Source organism: Pongo pygmaeus, chromosome 6 (genome assembly GCF_028885625.2).
Source record: "Pongo pygmaeus isolate AG05252 chromosome 6, NHGRI_mPonPyg2-v2.0_pri, whole genome shotgun sequence".
NCBI classification, from domain to species: Eukaryota; Metazoa; Chordata; class Mammalia; order Primates; family Hominidae; genus Pongo; species Pongo pygmaeus.
The window spans coordinates 104232547-104254524 of record NC_072379.2 but is presented as its reverse complement, the minus strand read 5'-3'; positions in this window follow the sequence as shown (position 1 = coordinate 104254524).

The window sequence follows — 21978 nt, the reverse complement described above, 5'->3', positions numbered from 1 at the left end:
CATCTCAGCCCAAAATCTCCTTAAGCTGATAATCAACTTCAGCAAAGTCTCAGGATACAAAATCAGTGTGCAAAAATCACAAGCATCCTTATATACCAATAACAGACAAACAGAGAGCCAAATCATGAGTGAACTCCCATTCACAGTTGCTTCAAAGAGAATAAAATACCTAGGAATTCAACTTAAAAGGGATGTGAAGGACCTTTTCAAGGAGAACTACAAACCACTGCTCAACGAAATAAAAGAGGACACAAACAAATGGAAGAACATTCCATGCTCATCAATAGGAAAAATCAGTATCATGAAAATGGCCATACCGCCCAAAGTAATTTATAGATTCAATGCGATCCCCATCAAGCTACCAATGACTCTCTTCACAGAATTGGAAAAAACTACTTTAAAGTTCATATGGAACCAAAAAAGGGCCCGCATTGCCAAGACAATCCTAAGCCTAAGAGCAAAGCTGGAGGCATCACACTACCTGACTTCAAACTATACTACAAGGCTACAGTAACCAAAACAGCATGGTACTGGTACCAAAACAGAGATATAGACCAATGGAACAGAACAGAGCCCTCAGAAATAATACCACACATCTACAACCATCTGATCTTTGACAAACCTGATAAAAACAAGAAATGGGGAAAGGATTCCCTATTTAATAAATGGTGCTGGGAAAACTGGCTAGCCATATGTGGAAAGCTGAAACTGGATCCCTTCCTTACACCTTATACAAAAATTAATTCAAGATGGATTAAAGACTTAAATGTTAGACCTAAAACCATAAAAACCATAAAAACTCTAGAAGAATACTAGGCAATACCATTCAGGACATAGGCATGGGCAAGGACTTCATGTCTAAAACACCAAAAGCAATGGCAACAAAAGCCAAAATTGACAAATGGGATCTAATTAAATGAAAGAACTTCTGCACAGCAAAAGAAACTACCATCAGAGTGAACAGGCAACCTACAGAATGGGAGAAAATGTTTGCAATCTACTCATCTGACAAAGGGCTAATATCGAGAATCTACAAAGAACTCAAACAAAGATACAAGAAAAAAAAACCCCATCAAAAAGTGGGTGAAGGATATGAACAGACACTTCTCAAAAGAAGACATTTATGCAGCCAACAGACACATGAAAAAATGCTCATCATCACTGGCCATCAGAGAAATGCAAATCAAAACCACAATGAGACACCGTCTCACACCAGTTAGAATGGCAATCATGAAAAAGTCAGGAAACAACAGATGCTGGAGAGGATGTGGAGAAATAGGAACACTTTTACACTGTTGGTGGGACTGTAAACTAGTTCAACCCTTGTGGAAGTCAGTGTGGCGATTCCTCAGGGATCTAGAACTAGAAATACCATTTGACCCAGCCATCCCATTACTGGGTATATATCCAAAGGACTATAAATTATGCTGCTATAAAGACACATGCACACGTATGTTTATTGCGGCACTATTCACAAGAGCAAAGACTTGGAACCAAGCCAAATGTCCATTAATGATAGAATGGATTAAGAAAGTGTGGCACATATACACCATGGAATACTATGCAGCCATAAAAAAGGATGAGTTCATGTCCTTTGTAGGGACATGGATGAAGCTGGAAGCCATCATTCTCAGCAAACTATCGCAAGGACAAAAAATCAAACACCGCTTGTTCTCACTCAGAGGTGGGAATTGAACAATGAGAACACATGGACACAGGAAGGGGAACATCACACACCGGGGCCTGTTGTGGGATGGGGGGAGGGGGGAGGGATAGCATTAGGAGATATACCTAATGTAAATGACGAGTTAATGAGTGCAGCATACCAACATGGCGCATGTATACATATGTAACAAACCTGCACGTTGTGCACATGTACCCTAGAACTTAAAGTATAATAATAAAAAAAAAGAGTTTCTTCGCTTTTTAAAAAAACTGGTATACTCTCTTCATGCAATCAAAATATTTCAATTGAAAAAAATTTAACTTAATGTCCATCTTTTCAGAAGCTTATTATATCTTACTATGAGATTCTTCTGTTTGTGTATGTGTGTATGTGTATGAGTGTTTGTACATTTAAACCTGCATTCTCAAATAAGTTCCAACTCAAGCAGTTGGACTTTTAAACAGCTCTTTGTGCTCCTGTGAGCCCTCCATACCCTGCATTTAAAGTCTCTACTATATTAAAAATAAGAAAACTCTTTGTCCACTGGGCTCCTAATAGAGCTGCCAGTAATTAAAAGTTTTCTGGACATCTAGTTGATTATACTCATGGGGTTTCCTCAAGCAACTCGATAAAAGCAAGGAAGGACCACAGAGATCTTCTAAATGCAAAGCTACACAAGCTTTGCATTTTCTAGATAAGAAGACAATTTAAATGACTTGCCCATCTCACAAACCAGTTAGCAGAGGTTCAAGAACGGATGCCAGTCCTCTGGCTCTTCAGCTCTGCTATCTTTCTCCTACTCTAAAAGTGAGGTTAATAATAATAGGAGGAACATAGAAGCAGCAGCCAATGACTGATCTGCATGTACTGCTTTACAGAAAGCACTTTCACGTGCAGACAACATCTTCCGCTATAATTGCTTCATTGACCATCTCTTAGAACTTGCCAATCAGTCTTCCAAACTGCCACCTCTGTCCCTCAACAGATAATGTGAGAATATAGATATTTTCTGACAAAAATCTGGTTGTGGAGGACAGTGGCTACTGAACAGGCAAATCACCATGGCTGGACAGTCCTGAGGAAGGGCCTGAGGAGTGGGAGTGGATGGCCACTAGCTATTTGGACATGATCATCATTGTCATCACAGAACTCCCAAGGGCACAGTACATAGGTGGCTTTCCTGAGGTCCTCTGCTTTGGGGAGCTCTGATCTGGAAGATGATAGATAGAAAGTGAAAGCTCTGCCAACCGTGCTTAAAGTGGCCCCCCAAATATATCTGTGCGTGGATCTACACATGTGTGAAGGTATCATCATCTAATGAGACTGATTTTTAAATTTGTACATCTCTTTGAATATTATTCTTCTACAGAGGAGATGCCCTATACATGACTTTTTGCTTGTGGATATAGTTGGAAGTAGGGAAACCCTTTGGAAAAGTGGGGTGGTAGAAAAGGAGCAGTACTGACTTTGCAGTTAAGTGGACCCAAGTTTGAATCCTAACTCCACAAACTACCAGCTATGTGCTTGTATGAGTGTTACTTAGCCTCTTCCTAGTAAAAAGAAAGAAAATGGGGCCAACTTCTTTCTCACCCATGTCCAAGATACATCTTGTCCAACACAGAAGGAAAAATTGACCTATGGGCATCAGAGAAAGCTAATCTTGACTGTGGGAAATCAGCTTATACTTGTCTTGAAGCTTAGTGTCTTCCCAAACCTATTGCTTTTCTTGAAAAAATAACTGATGGAGTAAAGCAGAAATGGATGGATGAGGTAAACAGATATTTTGACCCAGAAATGGTAGCAATACAAAATAGGGAAACTAGAAAGGAAAAGCCAGGCTGCTGCATTTCAGGTGAGGACCAACTGTGCTTCAGTCTTCTCTTCCAAGAAAAATCTTCCAGCCAGAGAGAGCTGAATAGACTGATGGAGAAAGTGAAGCCAAGACTATAGAAATGACAGTGAGAAAGCAAAGTAACGAAAGTAATGATGCAAACACCATCCACCTGGGGAAGGAAAGACCCAGGAAGGTGTCTGAGTCCATCTTCTGCAAGGAAGCCCAGTGCTATGCTCTTGACATGTGGCTTAAAATTCAATGGGGCAAATACTGTAATAGGCAAAGTCTTCCCACCAATCCCGAGAATATGTTTTAGAGTTGTATAGGTATAGACACAAATCTTGGCTGCACTGATGATTAGGAGGGCGACTTTAGGCAGGTAACTTAATCTCTCTAATTTTATATAATGTGAATAGTAATACATACACATAAAATCATATCAAATAAATCATATCAATTAAATGGTATCTACAAAGTTCTTGGTATAAAGCTGGCATTCAATAATAGCTATTATAACAAGCATTAATTTCATAAAACACAGACTTATGTGGGCAAAAGATAACTTTATTTTTCCTGTTTCCAGCCTTACTTTTCATCTTAAGCTGTCTCAAACCATTGCGGAAAACTCAAATTTGCTATTTTCAGGTAGACCGAGTCAGATCCAGCAACTTCCTGGGCATCTGGTTTTAGAACTGAGTTACAGTTCAGATTTTCTTCGTCCTCTTTCCTTGTATCTCTGAGATTGACATTGATGTCTGGCTGAATTCCCACTTGCCCACACAGTGTTGAGGGCTGGGTGAGGGCATGGGGAGAGGGCACCCCCTTCTTGGTGCTCTGCTGGCCTGCTGCTTCCGACACACCATCACCCTGCCTCAGAGACCTGCAGGTCTCCATGGCATCCTCCCAGGCTTCCTGCAGTCCTGACCGTGAGCTGCGCCTTCCCCACATAGGGTCCCTTCATCCTGGTCTCCAGGCCTCACAGGCTTGCTGTCTCCCAAGAATCTTCTGTGTGTCCTCACGCAGGAGCCTTGGGTATTTTCTAATGGCTGACACACTCCTTTAGGGATATGGAAAACTCACGATAGCCTCTGGCCCCATGTGCGGTGCCATCATTTCTACCCACTGCTGACACACAACAATGGATCAGATGTAGTCTCCCTGGAGTTTATCCTCACATTTAAAGGTGCTCCCCAGACATACCCGCCTTTGTGAGTTCGCTATTGTCAGAGGATAGGGGGGATGTACGCCTTCCACATTGCATCCAACTGTCTTACTCCCTCTTCAACTCTCCTCTCTCCACTCAGCCTGAGGGCTTTATCTGTTAGTCCAGAAGCCAGGGAGGATGTGGATGGAGAGCAAGCAGGTAGAAATGGGCGCTGCCTGCTCACATCTTCTTTCAGATTTTTCTTCTGTCTATGCCTGGCTAATGCCTTCTGGAGCCTAGGAGTTTGGTGTCTTGTTCTCTGTTTCTGTACTGTTTGGATTATGGAAAGCTATATTCGTTCACTAGAGTGAACAAAGTGCCACAAACTGGATGGCTTAAACAACAGAAATTTATTGTCCCATAGTTCTTGAGGCTTGAGGTCTGAGATCAAGGTGTTGGTGGCGTTGATTCTTTTTCAAGGCTGTGCGGAGAATCTGGGCACACCACTCTCCTAGCTCCTGGTGGTTTGCTGTCCTCACCCTGGTCTCAACCTTCATCGAAGACATGGCGTGCTTCTCCCTGTGTGTGTTTCTGTCTCTGTGTCCAAATCTCCCCTTTCGTAAGGACACCAGTCATATTGGCTTAGTGCCCACCTTAACAACTGCACTCAGACTTAACTAATTCCATGTGATGCTTAATTTTGTGTATCAACTTGGCTAGGCCACGGTACTCAGATATGTGGTCAAACATCGTTCAGGATGCTTCTGTGAAGTCAATTTTTACAAGAAATTAATATTTAAGCCAGTGGTCTTTAAAACAGATTTGCCTCTATAATGTGCATAGGTCTTATTCAATCAGTTGAAGGCCTCAATAAAACAAAGATTGACCTTCCCTGAGCAAGAAGGAATTCTGCCAGCAGACTGCCTTTGGACCCAAATGGCAACATTGGCCTTTTCCTTGGGTCTCCAGCCTGTTGGCCTGCCCTGCAGATTGTGGACTTGCTGAGCCTCCATAATCATATGAAACAAATCCTTAAATCTCTATCTGTCTGTCTGTCTATCTATCTATCATCTATCTTCCCATTGGTTCTCTTTTTCTGGAGAACCCTAATACAGACATATTCTGAGGATTAGGACTCCAACATAACTTTTGGGGGGACACAATTCACTGTATAACAGACACTATTCAGCATACAAGTGAATGAGGTGCATGAGGATGGGGGGCATGTCCATTGACACAACACGGTTACCCCAAAGTCCAGGATTGCCACCACTGCCAACAAGCACCATTGTACAATCCCTATGACAATGCATGAGGGCTCTGTACATTGCTCCACAGTTTTGGTATGGCTTCTTAAGTCTCTTAATCTGTAGGTTTCCCCTCTACTTTTTTTCCTTTGTAAATTATGTGTTGTGAAACTGGGTCTTTGTAAATTGTGTGTTGTGAAACTATTCCCACAGTCTGTATTTTAATAAGTATGTTCCCATGTATTGTTTAAAATGTTTCTATTTTCCCTGTCTTTCCTGTTAACTATCCCATCCCAAGCAACTCACCCCACCCTCCACTCTTTCCAGCCACAGCAGCCTCTGTCTCCTCAAGGACACCAAGCCTTGCAGGGCCAGGGACTTTGCCGCACGGTTTCCTCTGTCTGGAACATCCTTCCCTCAACTTCCCCCAGCTGGCTCCTTTTCAACTCACAGATCCTGCTTTAGAGGGACCTCCCCTGACCCCACTCCTGATCATCCTCCCTCCGAGTACCTCCTTCCCTTGATTCATGATTTTATTGATTTATTTATTGAGACAGGATCTCTCTCTGTCACCCAGACCTGGAGTGCTGTGGTGCAATCATAGCTCACTCACTGCAGCCTCGAATTCCTGGGCTCAAGCAATCCTTTCACCTCAGCCTCTCAAGTAGCTGGGACTACAGGCACATGCCACCATGCCCGGCTAAATGTTTAACAACTTTATGTAGAGACAGGGTCTCACTGTGTTGCTCAGGCTGGTTCCTAACTCCTGGGCTCAAGCGATTCTCCCGCTTTGGCTTCCCAAAGCACTGGGATTACATGTGTGAGCCACCGGGCTAGGTCTATTCATGATTTTTACCACATGTTTTTACTGTGTATTTCTTCATGAAGTTAATTGTTTACAGCCCATCAGATTGTGAGCTCTGTGAGGGCAGGGACCATGTGTGTTTTGTGCATGACTGTAGCCCAGTGCAAGCCACAGTGCCATTAACTTGTTAAATAAATGAATGAATCAACGAAGGCATGTTGGCTCTGAACTCAAACTGGTGGCAGAGATTCTGCCTAGCAACCCAGTTCCTAAATCCCAGATGCAGGCTATTACAGAGAAGACAATAATAAACGAAACACCAGTTGTAAGCACATGAATCAATTAAAGCCCTGTTTACATTTTTTTTTTTGGTCAAAAATAATCAGTTAGCATTTGAATTAAGGTCAGGCTCATTGTTTATAGCCTCTATTGCCTGTCAAAAATGGATATGAATTCCGTGCTTAAAAGGCTTGGTATCCAGGTTAAATTGCTTGCTATCTGGGCAATGGGGCTTATCTTTCCTCATCTAGATGTGAAGAGTCAGAAGGTACCAGTTACTCTCATTTTTATTCCACAGAACCTGAGGCTTAGGTGGTCTGGAGGAGGTGGTCCAGAGTCTCGTCCAATCATAGGGTAGGCAGTTGCAGAGCAGGAAGCATGTGGACTTTGGCATTGGACTTGGCCTTGAGCCCCGCTACTCCAAGCACTTGCTTTTTGACTCTGGGCAGGTTACTTAAGCTCCCTGATCCTGCTTCCTCATCGAAAAGTGGGGGCAAGAGTGCTTCTCCATTGCAGAACAGATTGTGAGAATCAAAGAGGATCATCTGGGTGAAGTAGTGAGTCCTGGCACATGGTAGGTGCTCAAAACGGTATTCTCACATTCCACAAAAAGTTACAGGGCGCCTCCAGCATTCTCATTATTACAATCAAGGTCTCCTTGTTTATGGTTTAAGATGCTTTCCACTACCCCACAAGTGTAAACATACAAACAAAAAAGGGCAGTTTTTCCCTTGAGATAAAAAATTATAATCCTCTATAAAAGAACTACAAATAAGACACTAATTGATGAATTTTCCAGTGACTGTCATTGTTCAACTACTTTAAATATCTTTTGGAAGTAGCTGGGCATTCATTATAAATAAACTATAAATTAGACTTGCTCCCCACTTATAATACAAACTATGATAACTAAGTATATAGTGACAGAAACAGAAATATTATATCACAGCTATCTATGATAAGAGCAAGCATTTATACCATGCTTTCCATTGCCAGATACTGTTCTACGTGCTTAATATAGAATAACTCTTTAATCTTCACAACAACACTGTGAGACAGTTGTACTAATATCTACATCCCCCATTTTACAGGTGGGGAAACTGAGGCACAGAGAAGTTAAGTAACTTGCCTAAGTTTACAAATCTAGGAAGTGATAGAGACAGGATTCAATCCCAGGTGATTTGGCTCCAGTCTGGGTTCTGGCAGCCCCTCTGTCCTCAATTATTGCACTATTCAGAGCACTTACATACATAAATAGCATATTTGTCCATATTGTACACGATAAATATATACCAAATTTTGTCAATTAAGAATTAATTTAAAATAGATAAATAGGCTGGGCATGGTGGCTCATGTCTGTAATCCCAGTACTTTGGGAGGCCAAAGCACGTGAATCACGAGGTCAAGAGATGGAGACCATCCTGGCCAACATGGTAAAGCCCTGTCTCTACTAAGAATACAAAAATTAGCTGGGTGTGGCGGTGGGTGCCTGTAGTCCCAGCTACTCGGGAGGCTGAGACAGGAGAACCACTTAAACCCAGGAGACAGAGATTGCAGTGAGCCGAGATCACGCCACTGCACTCCAGCCTGGTGACAGAGCAAGACTCCGTCTCAAAAATAAATAAATAAATAAATAATAAAATAAAATAGATAAATAAACAGCACATTTGTCCTCTTAAATAGAATGGTGATCCCATCTTCTAGTGTTGCTTCTTATTCCTTCCCCCCATAATCACTGGAAAGAAAAGTAACTGGACAAAGGTGTTTACGTGTGGCAGACATGGAGGAGAAGAACCTACAGAACTGAGAATTCAGTCTGGTTCCATTTTGTTCCTCCTTTGGTTCATTTGTTTGCTGCTATAACAAGAAATCCCACTGTCAATCACTGAGCAGGTGGGAGGGGTTTGGTCATCAGGAAGGAATGGGGCCTGGGTGCTCTTGGCTGTCAGAGATGGGGGAAAGGATCTTTGGTGTTTTAAGCTCAGGGGTCTTTTTTAGGAGCTTTGTTTGGAGAGAATAAAAAAGCCCCAACCCCCAGGGGATTTCTAGGGAAAGGCCTGGGAAGGGGGATCGTGAAGGCAGACTCCTAAATCAGCCCTGACCAGTGCCTCTGAGGTGAGAGGACCCCTAAGGAAAATGGCTGAGGATCAGGGAGGCGGGGTGAGCAGCAAGAGTGTAAATGTCTCACCTGTCTTGGAGGAATGGGCTCAAGCCAGTTCTAGGTGACATTATCGTGCCTGAGTATTACGGAGATACTCACACCTGGAACCCAAGTGGTGAAAATGGCAGACTTTCCAGCTCTCCCACTTCAGTAGAAGGGCCAAACCAGGAACCTACAGTCCACGCCCACCATGTTTGTCTCATCAACTGGGGGCTGCCTCTGATGTCCCCAGGGAGCCCTGTCAGGCCAAAGTACAGAAACGTTTCATTTTTCCAGTCTACCTGAGTGAGAGGAGATTAGAAAGCACCACTGTCAAACTCTCATTTCAGAGCATTCTGGTTCTGCACTTAGGGTGCTCCATGGAGACAAGAAAATATGCTGCTTACAGATTTTGCTAGACTTCCTCTTCTTCACCATGGTGTAGCATGAATTCCATTCCAATTTACTTTTCTGTGTTTCAGAGGCTCCTGATCTGAGGGTCTGTGGGAGACCTGGCGGGGGTTGCCAGCCACAAAGTCCCATCTTAGAGTTAGGGTTCCAGGAGCAGATCAGGACTGGGGAAGACGAGAAGTACAGGACCCAAAGGGAGACTGTAAATCTGAATTAAGGGGAAATAGCAGAGTGAGAGTTGGAGAGACCTACAGAGCTGAAGGAGAAGAGTGAGGCTCTTAGTAACAGGTAACTGGGGTTCAGCACCAACTGGAAATATGAGAGAAAATGTAGAGTGGGGTGAGTTTGGGTTTGGGTGGAGGCCATGAACAGGGCAAAAATGTCTGGGACTTATTTGTCAATGGGGCCAGCCATGGGGCAGGAGCAGTACTACTGGCCTAAGGATACTTGCCCAAGGCACTCAGGTCTTGCTTGTTCCCACCCCTAACAAGGTGGGGGGTGGGGTCTGAGTAGGATCAACAAGACTTTTCTCTTCAAGCATTTCTGAGGTTTTTCATTAGGCAATATCCTGTCTGCCTGAGGCATCTCCAGTTTCTGCATTTCCTCTGACTGGGGATAAAGGCTCTGCCCCGTTAAAGGGATAGGAAGCCAGAGAGAAAGGACTCCAGGGACAGGAGAGAGCCTCCCCCAGGCCTGGACAGAGTCCTGTCGCTGCCCTGGGAAGAAGGGACCGGCTCCTACAAACTGGACACAGGGCTCTGTTTGCTTTATTGCCATGCCTGCTTACAGACGCCTGGCTGATAAGATTAGTTGACACACCAGTGTCCCTGGGAAATTGTAAGTGATGCAAACAAGCATGACAGGAAACACTGAGAACAATATGAGGTTTCTGTGTACTCAGGCTGGAGGACAGCTTTGCTTTCATGAATCAAATCCCTGGGCTGATAGCCTATGCTGTGGTCCAGTTGCTACAGTTGGGATAGAGGCTGGAGTTTCCTTGGAGAATTCACTGTAGACTATATTTGGTCATGAGTTACTTGACTCACAGCCTTTGACAATGTCTATGAGGGACAGACTGTGCCATTCTAGCCATGGCTACTGGGTGGTACCCAGATTGGTGGAAGTGGCCATCACCAGGAAAGTCAATTCAGACCTCCTTGAACTACAGCCGAGAAGGTGGTATTTGTAGCAAATGGAGTCTCAGAGAGAGATAAGAAGAAGCCATTTCTTTATGAGCTGAGTCTAGGAAACCGCCTTATGTGTACATTTGAATATCATACATTTAAAAATCATAATTTAAATATATAGCTTTCTGAGTAATTCTTGGATTGGTTTAATTGACTATGCATGGTGTACATGTGTGTACCTGTGCAAATCAAGGAATTTTCTGGAAAGATACTGTACTCCCACTAAGTAGGATTGCGGCATGATGGTGATTACAGCCTCCCTATCTTCATCCTTTTCTGGGGTAATTTGTCCTTCTACAGCCCCAAAGAGGACTCTCATTTACCTTGCTCTTTTTTTTTTTCTTTTTTGAGACAGTTTCACTCTGTCACCCAGGCTGGAGTGCAGTGGCGTGATTTCAGCTCACTGCAGTCTCCGCCTCCCAGGTTCAAGCAATTCTCCTGTCTCAGCCTCCTGAGGAGTAGCTGGGACTACAGGCATGCACTATCACGCCCAGCTAATTTTTGTATTTTTAGTGGAGACGGGGCTTCACCATGTCAGCCAGGCTGGTCTCAAACTCCTGATCTCAAGTGATCCGCCCACCTCAGCCTCCCAAAGTGCTGGGATTACACGTGTGTATCACTGTGCCCAGCCTCATTTACCCTGCTCTTATCACACCTTGTATACAGATGACTGAACACTCTAACCCAAAAGACCCCAGGCCATGGGCAGGGCTGTGCCAGTCACACTTTCTCTTTGTTTTTTTTTTCTCTTTCAAGACATTGACCTAAGAGACATGGTAATGTTTCAGTGATGAAGAGTGCTCCAACTCAATGGTTATATAGACTCAGGAGTGGGGAAGTGTGCCAATGAGGAAATGGAAAAGGCAGAGAGAAGAGGAAGACAGGAGTAGACACACAGACAAGCAGAGAGAAGAGGAAGACTGTGGCCTCATGAGAGAGGCAGGGAACGTTTGGGATCCCAACACCCTCGTTCCACTCTGAGCCTTCATTGTCAACCTTGGTATCTGGAGGTTGCCTGTCAAATCCTTGAATCCATACAGTAACCCCCATTAAACTCCAACTAGTCCAGGTACGTTTCTGTCCCTTGCAACCAAATAATCCATAAGACAGCATGATTGGACAAGATCAGACAGTAAGCATCTAAGACCCCAAAGACAAGCATATCTAAATGAGAGCCATTTAGATGTCTCCAATTTACTTTAAATAATCCAGTGAGGTAGAGACAGGGATATTGTGTGTGCTGGTTCATTTCTGCTTTTACTTTAAGGGCAGTCAGTTGCTCTAATGGAAAATTCTACTCCAGGGTAGTGAGCTAGTATTTTATCAGAAAGGACACACTCCAGAGGCAGCCACTTTAAGTGCTTCTTTGATCTATGTCTCCCTGAATACCTGAGGCTTTGTTAATTAGCATAGTGAATGTCAGAAATTGATTTTTATTGTTTAAATTAGTTCATCATTAATAAGTACAATGAATATTAGAAGTGGACTCTCCTTTGTCAAATTAAAGGTATTCAAGATGTGTGGATTGGCTAACGTATTTTAGACGTGTTACATTCTCCACTGTTACATGAGGAAAGATGTCACTGGAAAGGGGTCCCAATCCAGACCCCAAGAGAGGGTTCTTGGATCTCGCACAAGAAAGAATTTCAGGTGAATCCATACAGTAAAGTGAAAGGAAGTTTATTAAGAAAGTAAAGGAATAAAAGAATAGCTACTCCATAGGCAGAGCAGCCCCAAGGGCTGCCAGTTGCCCACTTTTATGGTTATTTCTTTTTTTTTTTTTATTTTTTTTTTTTATTTTTTTTTTTTTTTTTATTTTTATTTTTTTTTTTTTTTTTTTTAGCAATAATTAAAATATTTATATTTTGATCCTTGTTTTCTTTTTTTTTTTTTTCTTTCTTTTATTATTATTATTATTATTATTATACTTTAGGTTTTATGGTACATGTGCGCAATGTGCAGGTTAGTTACATATGTATACATGTGCCATGCTGGTGCGCTGCACCCACCAACTCGTCATCCAGCACTAGGTATATCTCCCAATGCTATCCCTCCCCCCTCCCCCCACCCCACAACAGTCCCCATAGTGTGATGTTCCCCTTCCTGTGTCCATGTGTTCTCATTGTTCAATTCCCACCTATGAGTGAGAATATGCGGTGTTTGGTTTTTTGTTCTTGCGATAGTTTACTGAGAATGATGATTTCCAATTTCATCCATGTCCCTACAAAGGACATGAACTCATCATTTTTTATGGCTGCATAGTATTCCATGGTGTATATGTGCCACATTTTCTTAATCCAGTCTATCATTGTTGGACATTTGGGTTGGTTCCAAGTCTTTGCTATTGTGAATAATGCCGCAATAAACATACGTGTGCATGTGTCTTTATAGCAGCATGATTTATAGTCCTTTGGGTATATACCCAGTAATGGGATGGCTGGGTCGAATGGAATTTCTAGTTCTAGATCCCTGAGGAATCGCCACACTGACTTCCACAAGGGTTGAACTAGTTTACAGTCCCACCAACAGTGTAAAAGTGTTCCTATTTCTCCACATCCTCTCCAGCACCTGTTGTTTCCTGACTTTTTAATGATTGCCATTCTAACTGGTGTGAGATGGTATCTCATTGTGGTTTTGATTTGCATTTCTCTGATGGCCAGTGATGGTGAGCATTTTTTCATGTGTTTTTTGGCTGCATAAATGTCTTCTTTTGAGAAGTGTCTGTTCATGTCCTTCGCCCACTTTTTGATGGGGTTGTTTGTTTTTTTCTTGTAAATTTGTTGGAGTTCATTGTAGATTCTGGATATTAGCCCTTTGTCAGATGAGTAGGTTGCGAAAATTTTCTCCCATTTTGTAGGTTGCCTGTTCACTCTGATGGTAGTTTCTTTTGCTGTGCAGAAGCTCTTGAGTTTAATTAGATCCCATTTGTCAATTTTGGCTTTTGTTGCCATTGCTTTTGGTGTTTTAGACATGAAGTCCTTGCCCATGCCTATGTCCTGAATGGTAATGCCTAGGTTTTCTTCTAGGGTTTTTATGGTTTTAGGTCTAACATTTAAGTCTTTAATCCATCTTGAATTGATTTTTGTATAAGGTGTAAGGAAGGGATCCAGTTTCAGCTTTCTACATATGGCTAGCCAGTTTTCCCAGCACCATTTATTAAATAGGGAATCCTTTCCCCATTTCTTGTTTTTGTCAGGTTTGTCAAAGATCAGATAGTTGTAGATATGTGGCATTAGTTCTGACGGCTCTGTTCTGTTCCATTGATCTATATCTCTGTTTTGGTACCAGTACCATGCTGTTTTGGTTACTGTAGCCTTGTAGTATAGTTTGAAGTCAGGTAGCGTGATGCCTCCAGCTTTGTTCTTTTGGCTTAGGATTGACTTGGCGATGCGGGCTCTTTTTTGGTTCCATATGAACTTTAAAGTAGTTTTTTCCAATTCTGTGAAGAAAGTCATTGGTAGCTTGATGGGGATGGCATTGAATCTGTAAATTACCTTGGGAAGGATGGCCATTTTCATGATATTGATTCTTCCTACCCATGAGCATGGAATGTTCTTCCATTTGTTTGTATCCTCTTTTATTTCCTTGAGCAGTGGTTTGTAGTTCTCCTTGAAGAGGTCTTTCACATCCCTTGTAAGTTGGATTCCTAGGTATTTTATTCTCTTTGAAGCAATTGTGAATGGGAGTTCACTCATGATTTGGCTCTCTGTTTGTCTGTTATTGATGTATAAGAATGCTTGTGATTTTTGCACATTGATTTTGTATCCTGAGACTTTGCTGAAGTTGCTTATCAGCTTAAGGAGATTTTGGGCTGAGACAATGGGGTTTTCTAGATATACTATCATGTCATCTGCAAACAGGGACAATTTGACTTCCTCTTTTCCTAATTGAATACCCTTGATTTCCTTCTCCTGCCTAATTGCCCTGGCCAGAACTTCCAACACTATGTTGAATAGAAGTGGTGAGAGAGGGCATCCCTGTCTTGTGCCAGTTTTCAAAGGGAATGCTTCCAGTTTTTGCCCATTCAGTATGATATTGGCTGTGGGTTTGTCATAAATAGCTCTTATTATTTTGAGATACGTCCCATCAATTCCTAATTTATTGAGAGTTTTTAGCATGAAGGGTTGTTGAATTTTGTCAAAGGCCTTTTCTGCATCTATTGAGATAATCATGTGGTTTTTGTCTTTCGTTCTGTTTATATGCTGGATTACATTTATTGATTTGCGTATATTGAACCAGCCTTGCATCCCAGGGATGAAGCCCACTTGATCATGGTGGATAAGCTTTTTGATGTGCTGCTGGATTCTGTTTGCCAGTATTTTATTGAGGATTTTTGCATCAATGTTCATCAAGGATATTGGTCTAAAATTCTCTTTTTTTGTTGTGTCTCTGCCAGGCTTTGGTATCAGGATGATGCTGGCCTCATAAAATGAGTTAGGGAGGATTCCCTCTTTTTCTATTGATTGGAATAGTTTCAGAAGGAATGGTACCAGCTCCTCCTTGTACCTCTGGTAGAATTCGGCTGTGAATCCATCTGGACCTGGACTTTTTTTGGTTGGTAAGCTATTGATTATTGCCACAATTTCAGCTCCTGTTATTGGTCTATTCAGAGATTCAACTTCTTCCTGGTTTAGTCTTGGGAGGGTGTATGTGTTGAGGAATTTATCCATTTCTTCTAGATTTTCTAGTTTATTTGCATAGAGGTGTTTGTAATATTCTCTGATGGTAGTTTGTATTTCTGTGGGATCGGTGGTGATATCCCCTTTATCATTTTTTATTGCATCTATTTGATTCTTCTCTCTTTTTTTCTTTATTAATCTTGCTAGCGGTCTATCAATTTTGTTGATCCTTTCAAAAAACCAGCTCCTGGATTCATTTATTTTTTGAAGGGTTTTTTGTGTCTCTATTTCCTTCAGTTCTGCTCTGATTTTAGTTATTTCTTGCCTTCTGCTAGCTTTTGAATGTGTTTGCTCTTGCTTTTCTAGTTCTTTTAATTGTGAAGTTAGGGTGTCAATTTTGGATCTTTCCTGCTTTCTCTTGTGGGCATTTAGTGCTATAAATTTCCCTCTACACACTGCTTTGAATGCATCCCAGAGATTCTGGTATGTTGTGTCTTGGTTCTCGTTGGTTTCAAAGAACATCTTTATTTCTGCCTTCATTTCGTTATGTACCCAGTAGTCATTCAGGAGCAGGTTGTTCAGTTTCCACGTAGTTGAGTGGTTTTGAGTGAGATTCTTAATCCTGAGTTCTAGCTTGATTGCACTGTGATCTGAGAGACAGTTTGTTACAATTTCTGTTCTTTTACATTTATTGAGGAGAGCTTTACTTCCAAGTATATGGTCAATTTTGGAATAGGTGTGGTGTGGTGCTGAAAAAAATGTATATTCTGTTGATTTGGGGTGGAGAGTTCTGTAGATGTCTATTAGGTCCGCTTGGTGCAGAGCTGAGTTCAATTCCTGGGTATCCTTGTTGACTTTCTGTCTCGTTGATCTGTCTAATGTTGACAGTGGGGTGTTAAAGTCTCCCATTATTAATGTGTGGGAGTCTAAGTCTCTTTGTAGGTCACTCAGGACTTGCTTTATGAATCTGGGTGCTCCTGTATTGGGTGCATATATATTTAGGATAGTTAGCTCTTCTTGTTGAATTAATCCCTTTACCATTATGTAATGGCCTTCTTTGTCTCTTTTGATCTTTGTTGGTTTAAAGTCTGTTTTATCAGAGACTAGGATTGCAACCCCTGCCTTTTTTTGTTTTCCATTTGCTTGGTAGATCTTCCTCCATCCTTTTATTTTGAGCCTATGTGTGTCTCTGCACGTGAGATGGGTTTCCTGAATACAGCACACTGATGGGTCTTGAGTCTTTATCCAATTTGCCAGTCTGTGTCTTTTAATTGGAGCATTTAGTCCATTTACATTTAAAGTTAATATTGTTATGTGTGAATTTGATCCTGTCATTATGATGTTAGCTGGATATTTTGCTCGTTAGTTGATGCAGTCTCTTCCTAGTCTCGATGTTCTTTACATTTCGGTATGATTTTGCAGTGGCTGGTACCGGTTGTGCCTTTCCATGTTTAGCGCTTCCTTCAGGAGCTCTTTTAGGGCAGGCCTGGTGGTGACAAAATCTCTCAGCATTTGCTTGTCTGTAAAGTATTTTATTTCTCCTTCACTTATGAAGCTTAGTTTGGCAGGATATGAAATTCTGGGTTGAAAATTCTTTTCTTTAAGAATGTTGAATATTGGCCCCCACTCTCTTCTGGCTTGTAGGGTTTCTGCCGAGAGATCCGCTGTTAGTCTGATGGGCTTCCCTTTGATGGTAACCCGACCTTTCTCTCTGGCTGCCCTTAACATTTTTTCCTTCATTTCAACTTTGGTGAATCTGACAATTATGTGTCTTGGAGTTGCTCTTCTCGAGGAGTATCTTTGTGGCGTTCTCTGTATTTCCTGAATCTGAATGTTGGCCTGCCTTGCTAGATTGGGGAAGTTCTCCTGGATAATATCCTGCAGAGTGTTTTCCAACTTGTTTCCATTCTCCCCGTCACTTTCAGGTACACCAATCAGACGTAGATTTGGTCTTTTCACATAGTCCCACATTTCTTGGAGGCTTTGCTCATTTCTTTTTATTCTTTTTTCTCTAAACTTCCCTTCTCGCTTCATTTCATTCATTTCATCTTCCAGGGCTGATACCCTTTCTTCCATTTGATCGCATCGGCTCCTGAGGCTTCTGCATTCTTCACGTAGTTCTCGAGCCTTGGTTTTCAGCTCCATCAGCTCCTTTAAGCACTTCTCTGTATTGGTTATTCTAGTTATACATTCTTCTAAATTTTTTTCAAAGTTTTCAACTTCTTTGCCTTTGGTTTGAATATCCTCCCGTAGCTCGGAGTAATTTGATCGTCTGAAGCCTTCTTCTCTCAGCTCGTCAAAGTCATTCTCTGTCCAGCTTTGTTCCGTTGCTGGTGAGGAACTGCGTTCCTTTGGAGGAGGAGAGGTACTCTGGTTTTTAGAGTTTCCAGTTTTTCTGCTCTGTTTTTTCCCCATCTTTGTGGTTTTACCTACTTTTGGTCTTTGATGATGGTGATGTACAGATGGGTTTTTGGTGTGGATGTCCTTTCTGTTAGTTTTCCTTCTAACAGACAGAACCCTCAGCTGCAGGTCTGTTGGAGTACCTGGCCGGCCGTGTGAGGTGTCAGTCTGCCCCTGCTGGGGGGTGCCTCCCAGTTAGGCTGCTCAGGGGTCAGGGGTCAGGGACCCACTTGAGGAGGCAGTCAGCCCGTTCTCAGATCTCCAGCTGCGTGCTGGGAGAACCACTGCTCTCCTCACAGCTGTCAGACAGGGACATTTAAGTCTGCAGAGGTTACTGCTGTCTTTTTGTTTGTCTGTGTCCTGCCCCCAGAGGTGGAGCCTACAGAGGCAGGCAGGCCTCCTTGAGCTGTGGTGGGCTCCACCCAGTTCAAGCTTCCAGGCTGCTTTGTTTACCCAAGCGAGCCCGGGCAATGGGGGGCGCCCCTCCCCCAGCCTCGCTGCCGACTTGCTGTTTGATCTCAGACTGCTGTGCTAGCAATCAGCGAGACTGCGTGGGCGTAGGACCCTCTGAGCCAGGTGTGGGCCACACTCTCCTGGGGCACCGTTTCCTAAGCCCGTCGGAAAAGCACAGTATTCGGGTGGGAGTGGCCCGATTTTCCAGGTGCCGTCTGTCACCCCTGGAAGGGGAACTCCCTGACCCCTTGCGCTTCCCGAGTGAGGCAATGCCTCGCCCCTGCTTCGGCTGGCGCACGGTGCGCTCACCGACTGACCTGCGCCCACTGTCTGGCACTCCCTAGTGAGATGAACACGGTACCTCAGATGGAAATGCAGAAATCACCCGTCTTCTGCGTCGCTCGCGCTGGGAGCTGTAGACCGGAGCTGTTCCTATTCGGCCATCTTGGCTCCTCCGGTTATTTCTTGATTATATGAAAACAAGGGGTGGACTATTCATGTCTCCCATCTTCAGACCTTATAGGGTAACTTCCTGACATTGCCATGGCATTTGTAAACTGTCATGGTGCTGGTGGGACTGTAGCAGTGACCAGAGATCACTCTTGTCACCATCTTGGTTTTGGGAAGTTTTGACTGGCTCCTTTACTGCAACCTGTTTTATCAGCAAGGTCTTTATGACCTTGTGCTGACCTCCTATTTCATCCCATGACTTAGAATGCCTTAACCATCTGGGAATGCAGCCCAGTAGGTCTTAGCTTTATTTTACCCAGTCCCTATTCAAGATGGAGTTGCTCTGATTCAAACACCTCTGACAGTGTGGTAGATACATAAATGTGTGGCCCAGAGTCCTCCTTCAAGGAAGGACTTGCTACCCAGCTGTGGGGAGTACCATCAGGGGACAGCTGCAGCTGCCTGCTCCTTCGGGGTCTGCTTCAGATGCAGAGAGCCTCCTCACCCACAGCCCTTATCTGCTGCCTGAGCAAGGTCAGGGATAAAGATGTAGCTTTTTGACCCAGTGCAAGATAACCCTGATGGCTAATATTTGTAGTGTGATGTGTCCCCTGCCAGGTTGCTGAGGATGTGTGTCTGCTTCCTGAACCCTGAAGGCCAGGCCATGAGCCAAGACCATAGTACCCAGCTGAGGAGCAGGTATCCCTGAGAAACCAAACATCCCAGAAAGTATCTGCAAACCTACCAAGGAAAGCAATCCCATCACACACACACACACACACACACACACGGCAAAGAGCCAGAAAATTAGCTTAAAAGCAGCTTAGGGATGGGGGGCAGGGTGGATCTCTAAAGCTGTCTGCAGCTGTCCGAGAGTTCCTTGTATGTAAGTCCTAATAAACTCATTTATTTGCTAGGCTGGACTTGTTCAAGTCATTTTTTGGTCTCTCCACTCCCTCCCAGTTTGGGGGAAGGTTTTTCTCATTACAATATTCACTCTAAAACTCATCATTGGGTTGGTTGAGGCTTTGTTGGATGTGCATTATGGTTCAACATTTCTCTCTGCCCAATCTATATTCCTTCCTTCTTTTTTTTAACTTACCTTAAACTTTATTGAACTTAAATTCTTCTAACAGAAGAGAATTCAAATAGACCAGTAAAAACAAACAAAAAAACTCAGAGCAGTTATTTACCATTAATAATTCCCTTCAATTTGTAGATTATAAAGCTCCATCAACATGGAAATAAACTCCTAATCATGTCGTGCTTTTGATAAACTAGCAAGAGAAAACAAGTGTAATGAGTATAAATGAAGTTTAAAGATGGTCTATACTCTTTGTGATATTCAATTATTTTGAGCTTTTTTTTTTTAAAGCAGAACTAGCTGGCTGTATATTTTTTTTGTTTTGTTTTTGTTTTTGAGACAGAATTTCCCTCTTGTTGCCCAGGCTGGAGTCCAGTGGCACGATCTCAGCTCACCACAACCTCCGCCTCCTGGGTTCAAGTGATTCTCCTGCCTCAGCCTCCTGAGTAGCTGGGACTACAGGAATGCGCCACCACTCCCGGCTAATTTTGTATTTTTAGTAGAGATGAGGTTTCTCCGTCTTAGTATCTGTCTCAGTATCTGCTTCCAGAGAACCTAAGTGGCTGGGAAGTCCAAGATTAAGGCACCAGCAGATTCAGTACCTGGAGAAGGCTGATCTCAGTTTCCAAGATGGTGCCTCTTCCTCTGTGCTCACATGGTGGAAGGGATGGAGGATGGGTCAGGCAGCTCTCTGAAGCCTCTTTTATAAGGGCATTAATTCAGTTCACAAGGGTGGAGCCATCAGGACTTAATCACTTCCCCAAAAGCCCCACCTCTTAATACCATCATCTTGGAGTGTAAATTTTAACTTACAAATTTTGGAGGCACACATACATTCAAACCGTAGCACTTATTTATCTCAATCTTTCGACAGCGATTTTCAACTAAAAAGAACTTAAGAGTGGTGCATCATGACCAAGTTGACTTAGGTCAGTTCACCATAATGGTGATACGTGGTTTAGTTTTAGCTGAGGGACTCTTACGTGACTCAACCCCTCATTTCATTCGAGTCTGTCTGTTCAAATGTCATCTCTTCCAAGCAGCCTTCCCTAATGAATCTAACTAATCAAAGGACACACACACACACACACACACACATACATACCATTACTTGTCACTGTGTCTGAATCCTGCTTTACTTTTTGTATTATCAAACCTAAATTATATTTATTAATTTGTTTCTTTGTTTCTGTTTCTTTCCTCCACCAGCATGTAAGCCTTATAAGGGCAGGTACCTTGTGCAGTGCTGTATTCCTAGAGCCTGAAAGCATGCTGGACACATGTCAGAAGTTAATTGTTATCTGTTGATTGAGTACATGAATGGAACTGTGCAAAAAAATCTACCTCTGTCAAGTGGCAGCTATGGAGCACTGGGGCTTTAAGGCATCTACACAAGTGGCCCACAGTCAAATTTGGGTCCTATAACTCTGCTTGGTGGCCCTCTTCCCCTTGACATTCCCACCCTCTTGATCACCTTGATTCCTGTTCTTTCATGAAAGTTCAATTCATGATCACCAAGAAACAGTTCATCTGACCAGCCCGATTACATAAGTTAAGCAAATGTTTGTTTCTGTGTCAAGTGCCATGTTTTGACTCTCCATGGGTCACTGGTGCCTCAAGAGGAACACTTCAATATGATGACAGGTGACTAATTAAAAGGACAGGGCCTGGGAGTGGGGCTGGTTACTAAGCAGAAAGCACATGCTAAATAAATTGACAATGCAAACACAACTCCGGAGTAGATTTTCAGTTCACATAGAACAATACTATTTTCAAATATTGCTTAAGTAGATAAGAAGCAACTACTTATCTACCAAAAGCAGTGATGTGCGGATACAAACCATTCTTATCTATTCATTAAAGCAGTTCTCCTGAGTTTCTATACTGGGCAGCAGTTTGTTAATCTAGTTGTAGCATATATTTGAAAAAACATTGAAAGGATGTATATTGCTAACTAGATCTCTCCTCCCAGAATTAGTCTGAATGAGGGTTTAATTTTCAGCACCAATTAAAACAATACCAACATGAGTGAGTCAACTGTGGCAGTGGTGGTGGCGACAGTGGTGGTGGTGACGATGGCAATGGTTGTAGCAGTGGTGGTAGTGGTAGAAATAGTTAGCACCACTAGCCTCTTACTATGGGCCGAGCTCTGAGAGATAGACTGTTAGGACCTCTCGTCCACCAGATCTAGCTTCAGTCTTCTCCTCCACACAAGCTTGGGTTTCATAAAATGTGTTGGGATTAGCAACTGTGCACTGT